We start from the raw sequence: 17,112 nt of genomic DNA on the forward strand, positions 1-17,112 counted from the left end.
ATGCAAAGATCTGCAAAGGTCCTGGGGTACAAGAGAGTATGCTGCATATGAGTGAAGTGAGGAAGATATTCTGCTCTAGAAAAAGCAAGTAGGAGCATGATGTGAGATGGGGCTGGAGACGGAGGTGACAGCAAAACCTGCGAAAGCTTGTTTGGCTGTATTAAAGAGTTTTGGCTTTTATTATAAGAAGGAGGTAGAACCATTCAAGTATTTTAACTAACAGAGCGGATGTAAGGAGTGTGACATAAACAAGTTGTCGAATCTGAATTTATTGTTATAATTTTAATATTTATTTCTGAAAATTCCTTTAAGTTTTCCTCCCTATTTTAAATTCATCTAATTTAGGAGGATTTTCTATTTAAGCCTCTCCAATTAGACATGGCTCTCCAATCCAAATAAAATTAAGCATTATGGCTAGGTTAGATTTAACTCCATACAACATTGCTGGTACTGATCTTATCATATGCTTACATTATATAGCAAGAAGCATGTTTTACTAATGGACTCAGGAACAAGGTAGAGTTCAAAGTTACTATATTACTTTTATTCTTATTTTATTACAGTTCTACTCATTTTATTACGGAAAACACACATATATACACACACACTTAAAAAAATTAACTATTTAACCCTTTAGGTCTTGGAGACTATTAGTTCCTATTTTTCTTTTTAAAATAAAGGCTGCAATATAAATTTAATAAGGTAAAAACTGGTTTTATTTAATTAATAATTATTGAAAAAATTGGTCAAAAGAAAAGTGATCAGAATAAGTGGTAAATGAAAATATTGTCTATTCAGGTTATGTAAGATGTGTTTATTTCTGATCAAAACTAAAGGGCATGACTAAAATATCCCAAACAAGTGTTTGGGTTAAAACTAGGGAAATAGGAAGACTTTGGCTTGAACATGTTGGTGTAAGCTGAGCACTCCCCCTTTATTTCCCAATGCAATTAAGAAAATGTGAAGAGAAATTTAAACTCAAAAATTTCTGATGAAATTAGGAGAGAGCTGAAACCCTAAATCACAAATGGATGGAGTGGCTGCCAGCAGCAGTATAGATCATGTGTACATTCATGCAGGAGGCAGCAGAGTGCAAATCCTTCAGCTGAAGAACTCAGAAAGAGCTGGCAATGTATTTTTCCATAAATAAAGTACAAATCTACATGCATGGTTTATCACCATAGAAATGGCAGGCATCAGCTGGAGAAGGAGTTTTCCTGCATGTGATTATGTTCTGACAGGAGGAATAGTCCCAGTCTAAGAAGAGTCATATAGAAAAGCCAAATTTTGCAGAAAGTAACCTGTGGCAGTGGGAAGAAAAGGGAGTTTGCATCATGAACCACCCCACGCTTGGATCTATTGTCTGGGTATAATTAAGGCTAAACAAAGTTGTGCTCAATCCAGGAGGCCATAAGGGAAAATTCCCACTCAACTAAATGTTGGTCCTGCATCTTCTCCCTATAAGAATCTCATGCAAATAGTAGGCTCAGAAAGAGGAAAATTATCTACTTCAAGATGAGCAATAAAAAAGAAACAGATAAGGGTATTACATAGAGATAATGCAATGAAGAAAATGAATCATAAAAATAATGACAGATGAAAAACACCAGAACATTTTAAAAAATTGCAATGGAACAGATAGATAAAAAATTACAAATATTTAACTGAATTAAAAATAATAATAAGAAGTCAGTCAAGTATGTCTATGAAGCAAGAACACAACCTAGAATGTGCAAGGTCAGGGAAGAGATGGTAGGAAACAGAAGAAGATGAAACATGAGCTTCTAGAGGTCAGAAAAAAAGGTGAAAGAAAAATAAAACTGAGAAATAAAGTTGAAATTGGAAGGAGTATAAGTAATCATAGACATTGCTGAAAACACAATGTGATGGCTAATGTTATATGTCGACTTGGCTGGGCTATGATTCTCAGTGGTTTGGCAGACAATAGACTAGTTGCTCTTCCATAATGTAATATAATGTAATTACCTTCCATGATCAGCCAAACAGACAAAATATTATTCAAGTCTAAAGAAAACTAAAAGTTTTAAACATTAAAAATACTTAAATATTTTACATGAGTCCTTCATAAAGTATCTACTAGAAGATAATCTTCAGCCATCTCAGAAATCACTGGAAAACTATGACAATAGACCACTGGTAAACACTTAATCCACTTAGCTGTAGAATTAAGATTAAAACAAGTATGGGGATTGTGTTTAGAGAAAAGAACACAATGATATGAACATGGGCAATTAGAAATGCTATAACTAACAATAGTTTGAAGAACGTAGGAAAAGATATGCAAAGTTTAAGTATAGTGATTTTCTCACGCTTAATGCTGAAGGTAAAAGCAATTACGTTAAAGCTAATACATCACAGAAAAGAAGTAAAAGTTTATTTAATGTTACAAAGGTAATTGTAAGAAAAAAACAATCATCTAAAATGAGATAGATGGTAGGAGGGAAGAACAGAGGGAAAGAAAAAGATACATATATATGTATATAAAAAAAAATTATATATATGTATAAATTTCAGTGTTACCCATGGTGGGGAATTAATAGATAATGCCAAAAGTGAATTATGAAAGGTGGTAGTTATAAAGGATAAACAAGTACAAAAAATATATAATTCTTCAAATTTATCATAAAAAACAGACACACACCTAAAGTGATAAAAACAAGCTACATGATGAAAGAATTTTAGACTAATAAAAACAGAAGCCAAACACAAAGTAACATAACAAAACTTGGAACAAACATACCTACCATATCATTACATACAAAAGGACTAACTTCACCAAGTATAAGAAAATGATTTGTAGATAGTATCACAGAGCAAACCCCACTGTGTGCTATACAAAAACAGATATAAAGCAAAAAGATTCAGAATGATTTAAAAGAATACAGTAAATGCATATAAAAAAAAATGCATATAAGGCAAGTATAAACAAAAAGAAAATAGGATTGCAATCTTAATCTCAAAGTTTAATTCAGCACATAAAACATTAAGACCAAGAATAACATTTTATAATAGCAAAGGGTACAATATATGGAGAAGTTCCTCATATCTATTCGTCAAATAATATATTGACATTCCTGAGGCAAAAACAAATGATACAGTAAGAAATAGACAGAGCCACATCATCGATAGGAGACTTACTTCAATTCCTTTAGAGTATAACATATCAAAAACAAAAACTAATAATAACAAGGACATAGAAGGACTTAAAAACAATATATAAGGTAGTTCTCATTGATGCGTATCAGTCCTATATCCTGAAAATCAGAGAATATACTTGTTTTCAGATACCCAGTGAATAGTCATAAAGAAAAATATATATATTAGATGACAAAGAAAAAAATACAAAAAACAGTAATATTGAAAACATTACCTGGTCACAATGCAACAAAACAAAATCAGAAAACAAAAATCACCTACTTCCTGGAAATTCAAAAGTTTTCTGTCAAACAATTATTAGGTCAATGAAGATAGTCATATACAGGAAGTCCTCAACTTATCACAGGGTTCCATTCTGACGACTCTGTCGTAAGTCAGTTCTGACCTAAGTCCAATACCTCATTTTTTTTTTCCTTAGTTTTCATTATTATTGCCTTTTATTACCAGTATCTTTATAAATCCAATCTTCATTTTCCTTGGGGGTTGGAAACATTACATAGAAACTTACAGATACAGACTTTAATACATACATCTGTACATAGACACATAAAACATACACAGTCATAAAAAGTTCCTCTGACAATGAAGAAGATTTGGACAGCATTGGCATTTTGTCAATTGTGGTAAGAACTCCATTTGTGGAAGGTTCTGGATCATCTGGATTATCCCTGGGAATAGAGATGGCATTTCTGGTCAGAAAATTAGTGAAAGTTGTTGATATGGTCCTTTTCTTCTTCATATACTTCGTGGTAACATTTCACTGCTTCCCAAATCTGCCTATCAACTTTACAAAGCCATCAGCATTTGGGTCCATGTTTTTAAGCAACTAAAGTGGGTTAAAACCCCTAATTTAGTGTAGAAAAAACTCCAGCTAATTCTTTTACTGTAAATTTTTTTTTTACTTCTCTCCTTCCTCCTCCTCATTATTTCTTCTTCAGCATTTCTTTCCTCTTCAAAATCCATTAAGTCTCAATCTGTCAATTGCCCTTTTTCATGATCTACGAGATGTTTCACAACGGCAATGCCAAGTTCTAAATTCAGCACTCCATCCAGATAGACAATTTTTCCAGTGATCTCTTTCATCATATTACCCTGAACAAATGCTTGGAGCATGTTCACATAACTCAGGAATTTTTTCCACATCACCTGCATGCATTTTCCCATAACTTCCTCCCAGGAAGATGCAATGTTCCAGATACGCTGAAGAGTCTTATAATCCTTCCAGAAATCATGTAATGGTACTGTAGTTCCATCTGTTGCACCTATTGCCTGAGCCAATGTAGTTCGTAGGTAGTACGCCTTGAAAGTGGCAATCATGCTTAGATCCATAGGCTGAATCAGAGCTGTCGTGTTGGGAGGTAGATACACCACTTTCACATCTTGATTCAGATCTCTGATTTGGAGTCTCCTCGATGGCGAAGGGTATGTGAGGAGGATGTCCTGGGCATTATTAAGTAGCAGCAGAATCTTGAAAGCAATGCTCTTTTCAAGGCACTGGGCAGGCACTTCTGGGATGAAATAATTTAAAAACCAATCTCCAAATAACACAATCATTATCCAGGCCTTGGAGTTACTCCTGTAGTAGATCAGCAGCTTATTTTGTCAATGGTTTTGAATGCTTGGAGGTTTCCAGAATGGCAAACAAGAAAAGGTTTTAATTTAAATGCAGCAGCATTTCCTCCAAGTAGCAAAGTGATTCTATCTTAAAATGTCTTGAAACCAGGCACCAACTTTGCCTCTTTGTGAATATAGGTCCCTTCTGGCATCTTTTCCCAAAAAACAAACCTGTTTCATCCAAGTTGAAAATCTCTTGTGGAAGATATTCTTCATCATGTATTATCTTGTCTAGCCCCCCACTGAATTTTTCGGTATTTTCAACATTGGCGTTTACTGCTTTTTCAGTTATGTGCATGTTAAAAAAAAAAAACTGTTGCCATCGATATTATATAAACAAATTCTATGTCTGAATCGATGACATCAGCCCTTGCTAGCATTAAATTACTCACGGTTGTCTCCTTGCTGTTCCTTCAGGTTTTGGAAAAGGCTGAGTGGATCATAACAAATTATGGATAATGTTACAAAGAATAGGAATTCCAGAACACTAATTATGCTCATGAGGAACCTGTACATAGACCAAAAGGCAGTATCTTGAACAGAACAAGGGGATATTGTGTGGTTTAAAATCAGGAAATGTGTGCGTCAGAGTTGTAGCCTTTCACCATACTTATTCAATCTGTATGCTGAGCAAAAAATCTGAGAAACTGGACCATATGAAGAAGAATGTGGCATCAGGATTGGAGGAAGACTCACTAACAGCCTGCATTATGCAGGTGACACAATCTTGCTTGCTGAAAGTGAAGAGGACTTGCACTTACTGATGAAGATCAAAGACTACAGCCTTCAGTATGGATTACAACTCCACATAAGGAAAACAAAAATCCTCACAACTGAACAAATAAGCAACATCATGATAAACCAAGAAAAGACTGAAGTTGTCAAGGATTTCGTTTTGCATGGGTCCACAATTAACACCCATAGAAACAATAGTTAAGAAATCAGAAGACTTATTGCATTGGGCAAATCTGCTGCAAAAGAGCTTTTTAAAGTGTTAAAAAGCAAAGATGTCACTTTAAGGACTCAGGTATGCCTGACCCAAGCTATGGTGTTTTCAGTCACCTTGTATGCATGCAAAAGCTGGACAATGAATAAGGAAGACCAAAGAAGAATTGATGCCTTTGAATTGTGGTGTTGGTAAAGAATACTGAATACACAATGGACTGCCAGAAGAAAGAACAAATCTGTCTTGGAAAAAGTACAGCCAGAGCGCTCCTTAGAAGCAAGGATGGCAAGACTTTGTCTCACATACTTTGGACATGTAATCAGGAGGGACCGGTCCTCAGAGAAGGACATTATTCTTGGTAAAGTAGAGGGTCAGCGAAAAAGAGGAAGACCCTCAACAAGATGGACTGACACACTGACTACAACAATGGGCTCAAGCACAACAATTGTGAGGATGGGGCAGGACCAGGCTGTGTTTTGTAGTGTTGTACCTAGGGTTGCTATGAGTCAGAACAGTCTTGACAGCACCTGATAACAAGGAAAAAAATCACAATCATTACCAAACATGCTAAAATAAGTATATGATAAAATTGAACATCTGTTTTTGATGAAAACTCTTGATAAAATAAAATAGAAAAGAGCTTAATATATTCTCCCTACTTCCACTTTTGCCCTCTCCTTCATAGGCTATTCTCCATACGTTCACCACAGTGGTAGTTCTTTGTTTTTTAAATAATTTTTATTGTGCTTTAAGTGAAGTTTACAAATCAAGTCAGTCTGTCACATATAAACTTATATATACCTTATTACATACTCTCATTTACTCTCCCCCTAATGAGTCAGCCCACTCCCTCCTTCCAGTCTCTCCTTTCGTGACCGTTTTGCCAGTTTCTAACCCTCTCTACCCTCCCATCTCCCCTCCAGACAGGAGATGCCAACATAGTCTCAAATGTCCACCTGATACAAGTAGCTCACTCTTCATCAGCATCTCTCTCCAGCCCATTGTCCAGTCCCTTCCATGTCTGATGAATTGTCTTCAGGAATGGTTCCTGTCCTGGGCCAACAGAAGGTTTGGGGACCATGACCACCGGGATTCTTTTAGTCTCAGTCAGACCATTAAGTCTGGTCTTTTCATGAGAATTTGGGGTCTGCATCCCCCTGTTCTCCTGCTCCCTCAGGAGTTCTCTGTTGTGCTCCCTGTCAGGGCAGTCATCAGTTGTGGCCGGGCACCATCTAGTTCTCCCGGTCTCAGGATGATGTAAGTCTCTAGTTCATGCGGCCCTTTCGGTCTCTTGGGCTCATAGTTATCATGTGACCTTGGTGTTCTTCATTTTCCTTTGATCCGGGTGGGTTGAGACCAATTGATACACCTTAGGCCGCTTGTTAGCATTTAAGACCCCAGATGCCACACTTATTTTACCAATTGACTTAGAAGTCCCCTTAAGCCATAGTCCCTAAATCCCCGCCCTTGCTCTGCTGACCTTCGAAGCATTCAGTTTATCTGGGAAACTTCTTTGCTTTTGGTCCAGTCTAGTCGAGCTGACCTTCCCTGTATTGAGTATTGTCCTTCCTTTCACCGGAAGTAGTTCTCTTCTACTATCTAATCAGTAAATAAACCTCTCCTACCCCACCTCCCCCCTCTCGTAACCACAAAAGAATGTGTTCTTCTCAGTTTATACTATTTCTCAAGTTCTTATAATAGTGGTCTTGTACAATATTTGTCCTTTTGCATCTGACTAATTTCACTCAGCATAATGCCTTCCAGGTTCCTCCATGTTATGAAATGTTTCACAGATTGATCACTGTTCTTTATCGATGCATAGTATTCCATTGTGTGAATATACCATAATTTATTTAACCATTCATCCATTGATGGACACCTTGGTTGCTTCCAGCTTTTTGCTATTGTAAACAGTGCTGCAATAAACATGGTGTGCATATATCTATTCGTGTACAGGCTTTTATTTCTCTAGGGTATATTCCGAAGAGTGGGATTTCTGGGTTGTATGGTAGTTCTATTTCTAACTTTTTAAGAAAATGCCAGATAGATTTCCAAAGTGGTTGTACCATTTTACATTCCCACCAGCAGTGTAGAAGAGTTCCAATCTCTCCACAGCCTCTCCAACATTTATTATTTTGTGTTTTTTGGATTAATGGCAGCCTTGTTGGAGTGAGATGGAATCTCATTGTAGTTTTAATTTGCATTTCTCTAATGGCTAATGATCGAGAGCATTTTCTCATGTATCTGTTAGCTGCCTGAATATCTTCTTTAGTGAGGTGCGTCTTCATATCCTTTGCCCAATTTTTGATTGGGTTGTTTGTCTTTTTGTGGTTGAGTTTTGACAGAATCATATACATTTCAGAGATCAGGCGCTGGTCGGAGATGTCATAGCTGAAAATTTTTTCCCAATTTGTAGGTGGTCTTTTTACTTTTTTGGTGAAGTCTTTAGATGAGCATAGGTGTTTGATTTTTAGGAGCTCCCAGTTATCTGGTTTCTCTTCGTCATTTTTAGTAATGTTTTGTATTCTGTTTATGCCTTGTATTAGGGCTCCTAAGATTGTCCCTATTTTTTCTTCCATGATCTTTATCGTTTTAGTCTTTATGTTTAGGTCTTTGATCCACTTGGAGTTAGTTTTTGTGCATGGTGTGAGGTATGGGTCCTGTTTCATTTTTTTGCAAATGGATATCCAGTTATGCCAGCACCATTTGTTAAAAAGACTATCTTTTCCCCAATTAACTGACACTGGTCCTTTGTCAAACATCAGCTGCTTATATGTGGATGGATTTATATCTGGGTTCTCAATTCTGTTCCACTGGTCTATGTGCCAGTACCAGGCTGTTTTGACTACTGTGGCTGTATAATAGGTCCTAAAATCAGGTAGAGTGAGGTCTCCTACTTTATTCTTCTTTTTCAGTAATGCTTTACTTATCCAGGGCTTCTTTCCCTTCCATATGAAGTTGGTGATTTGTTTCTCTATCACATTAAAAAATGTTATCGGAATTTGGATTGGATGTGAATTGTATGTATAGATGGCTTTTGGTAGAATAGACATTTTTACTATGTTAAGTCTTCCTATCCATGAGCAAGGTATGTTTTTCCGCTTAGTTAGGTCCCTTTTAGTGTCTTGCACTAGTACTTTGTCGTTTTCTTTGTATAGGTCTTTTACATCTTTAGTAAGATTTATTCCTAAGTATTTTATTTTCTTGGGGGCTACTATGAATGGTATTGATTTGGTGATTTCCTCTTCGATGCTCTTTTTGTTGATGTAGAGGAAGCCAAGCGATTTTTGTATGTTTATCTTGTAACCTGAGACTCTGCCAAACTCTTCTATTAGTTTCAGTAGTTTTCTGGAGGATTCCTTAGGGTTTTCTGTGTATAAGATCATGTCATCTGCAAATAGAGATAATTTTACTTCTTCCTTGCCAATCCGGATGTCCTTTATTTCTTTGTCTAGCCTAATTGCTCTGGCTAGGACCTCTAACACAATGTTGAATAAGAGCGGTAATAAAGGACATCCTTTTCTGGTTCCCGTTCTCAAGGGAAATGCTTTCAGGCTCTCTCCACTTAGAATGATGTTGGCTGTTTCCTTTGTAGATGCCCTTTATTATGTTGAGGAATTTTCCTTCAATTCCTATTTTGCTGAGAGTTTTCATCATGAATGGGTGTTGGACTTCGTCAAATGCCTTTTCTGCATCAATTGATAAGATCACGTGGTTTTTGTCTTTTGTTTTATTTATATGGTGGATTACATTAATGGTTTTTCTAATATTAAACCAACCTTGCATACCTGGTATAAATCCCACTTGGTTGTGGTGGATTATTTTTTTGATATGTTGTTGAATTCTATTGGCTAGAATTTTGTTGAGGATTTTTGCATCTATGTTCATGAGGGATATAGGTCTGTGATTTTCTTTTTTTGAGGTATCTTTACCTGGTTTTGGTATCAGGGATATGGTGGCTTCATAGACTGAGTTAGGTAGTATTCCATCATTTTCTATGCTTTGAAATACCTTTAGTAGTTGTGGTGTTAACTCTTCTCTGAAAGTTTGGTAGAACTCTGCAGTGAAGCCATCCGGGCCAGGGCTTTTTTTGTTGGGAGTTTTTTGATTACCGTTTCAATCTCTTTTTTTGTTATGGGTCTATTTAGTTGTTCTACTTCTGATTGTGTTAGTTTAGGTAGGTAGTGTTTTTCTAGGAATTCATCCATTTCTTCTAGGTTTGCAAATTTGTTAGAGTACAATTTTTCATAATAATCTGCTATGATTCTTTTAATTTCAGTTGGGTCTGTTGAGATATGGCCCATCTCGTCTCTTATTTGGGTTATTTGTTTCCTTTCCTGTATTTCTTTAGTCAGTCTGGCCAATGGTTTATCAATTTTGTTAATTTTTTCAAAGAACCAGCTTTTGGCTTTGTTAATTCTTTCAATTGTTTTTCTGTTCTCTAATTCATTTAGTTCAGCTCTAATTTTTATTATTTGTTTCCTCTGGTGCCTGATGGATTCTTTTGTTGCTCGCTTTCTATTTGTTCAAGTTGTAGGGACAGTTCTCTGATTTTAGCTCTTTCTTCTTTATGTATGTGTGCATTTATCGATATAAACTGATCTCTGAGCACTGCTTTTGCTGTGTCCCAGAGGTTTCATAGGAAGTGTTTTCATTCTTGTTGCATTCTATGAATTTCTTTATTCCCTCCTTAATGTCTTCTATAACCCAGTCTTTTTTCAGCAGAGTATTGTTCAGTTTCAAAGTATTTGATTTCTTTTTCCTGATTTTTCTGTTATTGATTTCCACTTTTATGGCCTTTTATGGTCTGAGGAGATGCTTTGTAATATTTCGATGTTTTGGATTCTGCAAAGATTTTTTTTTTATGACATAATATGTGATCTATTCTAGAGAATGTTCCATGTGCACTAGAAAAAAAAAGTATACTTTGCAGCAGTTGGGTGAGTGTTCTGTATAAGTATCTTTGGTCAAGTTCATTGATTGTAGCAATCAGGTCTTCTGTGTCTCTATTGAGCCTCTTACTGGAAGTCCTATCCTTCTCCGAAAGTGGTGTGTTGAAGTCTCCTACTATAATTGTGGAGGTGTCTATCTCACTTTTCAGTTCTGTTAAGGTTTGTTTTATGTATCTTGCAGCCCTGTCATTGGGTGCGTAAATATTTAATATGGTTATATCTTCCTGATCAATTGTCCCTTATATCATTATGTAGTGTGCTTCTTTATCCTTTGTGGTGGATTTAACTTTAAAGTCTATTTTGTCAGAAATTAATATTGCTACTCCTGCTCTTTTTTGCTTGTTGTTTGCTTGATATATTTTTTTCCATCCTTTGAGTTTTAGTTTGTGTCTCTAAGTCTAAAGTGTATCTCTTGTAGGCAGCATATAGACGGATCGTGTTTCTTTATCCAGTCTGAGGCTCTCTGTCTCTTTATTGGTGCATTTAGTCCATTTACATTCAGTGTAATTATAGATAAGTATGTTTTTAGTGCTGTCATTTTGATGCCTTTTTGTGTGTGTTGTTGACAATTTCATTTTTCCACTTACTTTTTTGTGCTGAGACATTTTTCTTTGTAAATTGTGTGTTCCTCATTTTCATAGTAGTTGAGTTTATGTTTGCTGAGTCGTTACGTTTTTCTTGGTTTTTATTTTGAGTTATGGAATTGTTAGACCTCTTTGTGGTTACCTTAATATTGACCCCTATTTTTCTAAGTAAAAACCTAACTTGTATCGTTCTATATTGCCTTGTTTTCCTCTCCATATGGCAGTTCTATGCCACCTGTATTTAGTCCCTCTTTTTGATTATTGTGATCTTTTACGTAATGACTTCAATGATTCCCTGTTTTGAGCATTTTTTTTCTTTTTAAAATTAATTTTAATTTGTTTTTGTGATTTCCCTATTTGAGTTGATATCAGGATATTCTGTTCTGTGACCTTGTGTTGAGTTGGTATCTGATATTATTGATTTTCTGACCAAACGATTTCCTTTAGTATTTCTTGTAGCTTTGGTTTGGTTTTTGCAAATTCTCTAAGTTTGTGTTTATCTGGAAATGTTTTAATTTCACCTTCATATTTGAGAGAGAGTTTTGCTGGATATATGACCCTTGGCTGGCAGTTTTTCTCCTTCAGTACTCTGTATATGTCATCCCATTGCCTTTTTGACTGCATGGTTTCTGCTGAGTAGTCTGAACTTATTCTTATTGATTCTCCTTTGTAGGAGACCTTTCTTTTATCCCTGGCTGCTTTTAAAATTTTCTCTTTATCTTTGGTTTTGGCAAGTTTGATGATAATATGTCTTGGTGATTTTCTTTTTGGATCAATCTTATATGGGGTTCGATGAGCATCTTGGATAGATATCCTTTTGTCTTTCATGATGTCAGGGAAGTTTTCTGCCAACAGATCTTCAACTATTCTCTGTATTTTCTGTTATCCTTCCCTGTTCTGGAACTCCAATCACACACAAGTTATTCTTCTTGATAGAGTCCCACATAATTCTTAGGGTTTCTTCATTTTTTAAAATTCTTTTACCTGATTTTTCTTCAACTATATTGGTGTCAATTGCCTTATCCTCCATCTCCCCCACTCTGCATTCCAATTGCTCAATTCTGCTCCTCTGCCTTCCTGTTGAGTTGTCTAATTCTGTAATTTTACTGTTAATCTTTTGGATTTCTGAATGCTGTCTCTCTATGGATTCTTGCAGCTTATTAATTTTTCCACTATGTTCTTGAATAATCTTTTTGATTTCTTCAACTGTTTTATCAGTGTGTTCCTTGGCTTTTTCTGTAGATTGCTTTATTTCATTTCTGAGGTCACCCCTGATGTCTTCAAGCATTCTGTAAATTAGTTTCTTATATTCTGCATCTGGTAATTCCAGGATCGTATCTTCATTTGGGAAATATTTTGATTCTTTAATTAGGGGTCTTGTAGAAGCAATCATGGTCTGCTTCTTTATGTGGTTTGATATTGACTGCTGTCTCTGAGCCATCTCATTGAGTCTTGTTTTGTTTTCTTTCAATATATGTAGATGGGCTACTAGATTGCGCTGTCTTGATTGTTGTAGCCTTTGAATCACTTATGCCCTACTACCAGCTGGTTTGGGCTGTTACCAGATATATAAGCCTAAAAGAGTCCATTCGCTATTCTTGAGTAGAATCTGATTTTGGGTCATGAAGTGTGTGGTGTAGACTGTCACCTATTAACTTAGAGGAGTAGTGGTGATAGTTGTGTGCACCAGATTCTAGTAGCAGCAGGGGGTCACACTCCGGGGGGGGGCAGAATGTTGACAGGCTTCCCCCAAGTGCCAGTGAGGTAGGTGTGTCTCTATTACTAAAGCACTTTGGTGGGTGGGCTCTGCAGCTGTACCTTAGGCACCCAATGCATGTACCTCTACATATTGGTAGGTGTCACTATCCTCAGACCCCTTTGGCAGGAGGCTAGGTGGTTTGGATGGAGCTTCAGCCCTCAGTTCCCCGTTGTGGGTCCATGAGGGCTCTGTTTAATAGGTAGAGATATCAGACCTGGGAAACTTGTCTTTCCAGTAATCCGCTAAAACGATTACAGTCAGATCACTATCAGAATTGCCTTTGCATTATAATAGCCACCTTGTTCCCTGTAGGGATGAAAGCCCAAGACTGTGGATCTCATATGCTTGGCTGGAGGTGGCTCTGTATTTTTTTTTCCAATTTCGGGAAGTCAGGGAAGGATTCTTGGTCCCTGTGTTTTTTGTAGCTGCTTCTCTCAGGCCAGGAGAATGGATTAGGAAAAGACAAAAACAAAAACACACACAAAAAAACCTCAGAGCACTTCACTCTCCGGCCCAGGAAATTCCAATGTTAATGAAGCCACCTGGGAAGGGAGGGGAGGGATCAGATAGATAGGAGAGAGTAGCACCCAGGAATATAGACAAAGTTACTTATCTTGCTTGGTGAGGACTATTTTATCTGAGATTCCGGAGAGGTGAGGGGAGTGTAGCCTGTGTGTGCTGCGGTCAGGCCCACATCCTGTGCTTGTGCTGTCTCAGAAGCCATGGTCGGTTCCTCCGCTCCCACTCGAAAGCCCAGCGCCAAGGTTCCCCGGCTGGGATGCCACACTCCAGGCTCCAAAACCAGTCGCTGCCTCCCAGTGACTTCTCCTGTCAGCCGCATCGCTGTGCTGCCTGCATGCACTGACCGGGCTTCCCCCGAGGTCACTTCAGGGGGCTAGGGCTGCGTCCCATGTTTGGGCCCTCTCAGGATGCCATGCTCAGCTCCCCTGTGCCCAGCCCAAAGCCCGGCACCAAGGTTTTCACACTGGGACGCTGGCTCCAGGCTCCAAAAACAGACCCTGCTTCCCCGTGGTTGCTCATTCTCTCGTTAGCAGCCTGCTTGCACTGGCTGAGTCTCTACCAAGGTTACCCCGGGGGCTAGGGGTTAGGGTTGTGTCCCGTGCCTGCCCCGCCTCAGCAAGCCACAATCGGCCCACCACTCAGCACCAGGGAACCGCGAGGGCTCAAGGCTGTGGCGCCGGACGCCGGCTCCAGAGACAGTTGCTGCTTCAGGACGCAGCTTTTCACTCACCTGTCACTCAGGTCAACTCTTTAGATCTGTGTTTGATGGTCAGGGTTCGTAGATTGTCATGTATGTGATCGATTCACTTGTTTTTCCGAGTCTTTGTTGCAAGAGGGATCCGAGGTGGCTTCTACCTAGTCAGCCATCTTGGCCCCCAGTGGCAGTTTTTATATGAAATTAAAATCACTTTATTCTTCTACTCAAGATGCTCTAATGTTTCTTTATCTCATGCAGAGCAAAAAACAAGTCACTACAATTGCCTACAAGGTTGTCCATGTTCTACCTCGCTCCCTATTCCTCATACTCTTGCTCACTGTTCCATCCACTCTGGCCTCTCTGTCCTTCCCTGGGCATTCTGGGCTCTCCTCTGCTTCAGGCCCTTTGTAGCTGCCATTCTCTCTGCCTTAGAAATTCTCTGCCCACAAAAGTGCATGGCTTGCTACCTAAAATTCTTCAAGTTTTTTTTTTTTTAAATCTCTCTTTAGTGAGGCCTTTCGTGGTCTCCTTATTTAGAATTTCAATCATCATACCATAGCTTTTTATATTCCCCTTGCTTGCTTTGTTTTTCTGCATAGTATCACCTTCTATCATTCTATATAATTTGCTTCTTTTAAAATTGTGTGTCTTCTCCCACTAGAAAGTAAGCTTCAAATTAGCAGATGTATTCATCTATTTTACTTGTTTTGTTCACAGAGAGCCTGTCACATAATAAACACCTACACACATGGTGTTGCCATGAGTCAGTCAACCCAACAGCAACTGGTGGTGGTAGGTAATATTGTTGGAAAGAGAGGCCTGGCAATCTACTATGGAAAAATCACCCAATGAAAACCCTATGGATCACAACAGTCTGATCCTGTGGTATATGAGGTCACCATGAGTTGCAGGTCAACTTAATGGCAGATAACAACAATATATTACTTCTGGGTAAATAAATTCATGGGAGAATTAATGGTATATTATGCAAAAGTATAATGAAAACCAAAAACTAAACCCATTGCCAACAAGTCGATTCCGATTCATAATGACCTTTGGGACAGAGTAGAACTTCCTCATAGGGTTTCCAAGGCTGTAAATCTTTTCAGAAACATACTGCCACATTTTTCTCCTGTGGAGTGATCATGGCTTCAAACCACCAATCTTTTGGTTAGCAAGTGAGTGCTTTAACCATGGGCCACTAGGGCTCCTGGTGCTAAAGTATGAGGAAGTTCTTTATATACAGTTAAGGATGAATTTCCAAGATATATTGTTAAATAGTAAATCACAGTTACAGTATAATATGTAAAATATGCTATCACTTCGTATAGAAGAAGGAGGAGGTACAAGGAAAAAGACAGAGAAAGAGGTTGATGATGATAATGAGGATGAGAAACTGGAGGAAGAGGAGGAAGATGTGGTAAATACGGATCTATTTGTATATAAAAAAAAAAAAAACCGAACCCAGTGCCATCGAGTCGATTCCGACTCATAGCGACCCTAGGATAAACAATTTCTGGAAGACTACATAAGAAACTGGTAATATAGGATGTCTTTGGCTAGGACAATTAGGTGGATTAATCGAAAGACAGGGGAGGGAGATTGTTCATATACATGCTTTTGTTTCTTTCGAATGAAAGATGAGACTTAATTATCATTTCCTAAAAATAAATATTTTAAACAAATTTTAAACAGAAACCGTTAAATGTTGATAAAAAATACAAAATATTTTTAAATGAACAAAATAACATCTCACCTTTTTCAAACTCTGGAGCGGGAAAAAACTAATATTTATACAAGAAGACATCTGTATGTTATATAACTTAATCCTTGAAACAATAATTCAAGGTAGCTTTTATTTATTTTTTTTTTAGTGTACATAGGAGTTTTTTGGTTATTTTGTTTTGTCTTGCTTTTTTGCTCCACATCCAGTCCACTTCTTGTGCCATATCCTTGATTTTGACTTGAGAAACCATCCCTTCCCAGTGCTTCAGACTGAGCTAGAGCATGTAATACAGGTTAAGCCATCTAGTCCGTCTTAACACTCTCACCACAGTTACTAGTTCTGACATGGGCTCATAACTACCTCGACCAATTAGTGACAACAAGACTCAAGCCCAGAACCTTTGGCTGATCTATTGAGGAATCGGACTCTCTCTTATACAGTCAGGTGTGGGATATAAACCTAAAGTGGACAGGGGTTACAATAAGAAGCCTGATAATACATTCAGTCAGTGAAAATACAGTGGAGAAGTAAGTCCTTATGACAGCACTTGAGCCCCAGATCAAACCCTGCCTAAAGGTAGACAACTCTACTCATGGAATTTTCAGCTCAAATTTCCTTTTTCCTTACATGTCAATTTGTGTAAGATTATATATCACTTATAACTGAAGAGCCTGGACAGAAAAAGTAGCCATTATTCCTCAGCCCCCCAAAGTATTGAGAAGTTAGAAGTCATGTCTAATGTCACAATGTTTGTGTCATAGGTTGAATTGTGTCCCCCCAAAATATCTGTCTATTTGGCTAGGCCATGATTTCCAGTATTGTGATTGTCCACCATTTTGTCATCTGATGCGATTTTCCTATATGTTGTAAATCCTATCTTTACGATGTCAATGAGGTGTGATTAAAGGAAGTTATGTTAATGAGGTAGGACTCAATCTACAACGTAAGATTGCATCTTAAAACCAATCTCTTTTGAGATTAAAAGAGAGAAGCGAGCAGAGAGACATGGCGACATCATACCACCAAGAAAGCAGTGCTGTGAGCAGAGGGTGTCTTTTGGACCTGGGGCTCCTGTGCGGAGAAGCTCCTAGACCAATGGAAGATTTATGACAAGGACCTTCCCCCAGACCTGACA

This window comes from Loxodonta africana, chromosome 4, assembly GCF_030014295.1.
Source record: "Loxodonta africana isolate mLoxAfr1 chromosome 4, mLoxAfr1.hap2, whole genome shotgun sequence".
Lineage (NCBI taxonomy): Eukaryota > Metazoa > Chordata > Mammalia > Proboscidea > Elephantidae > Loxodonta > Loxodonta africana.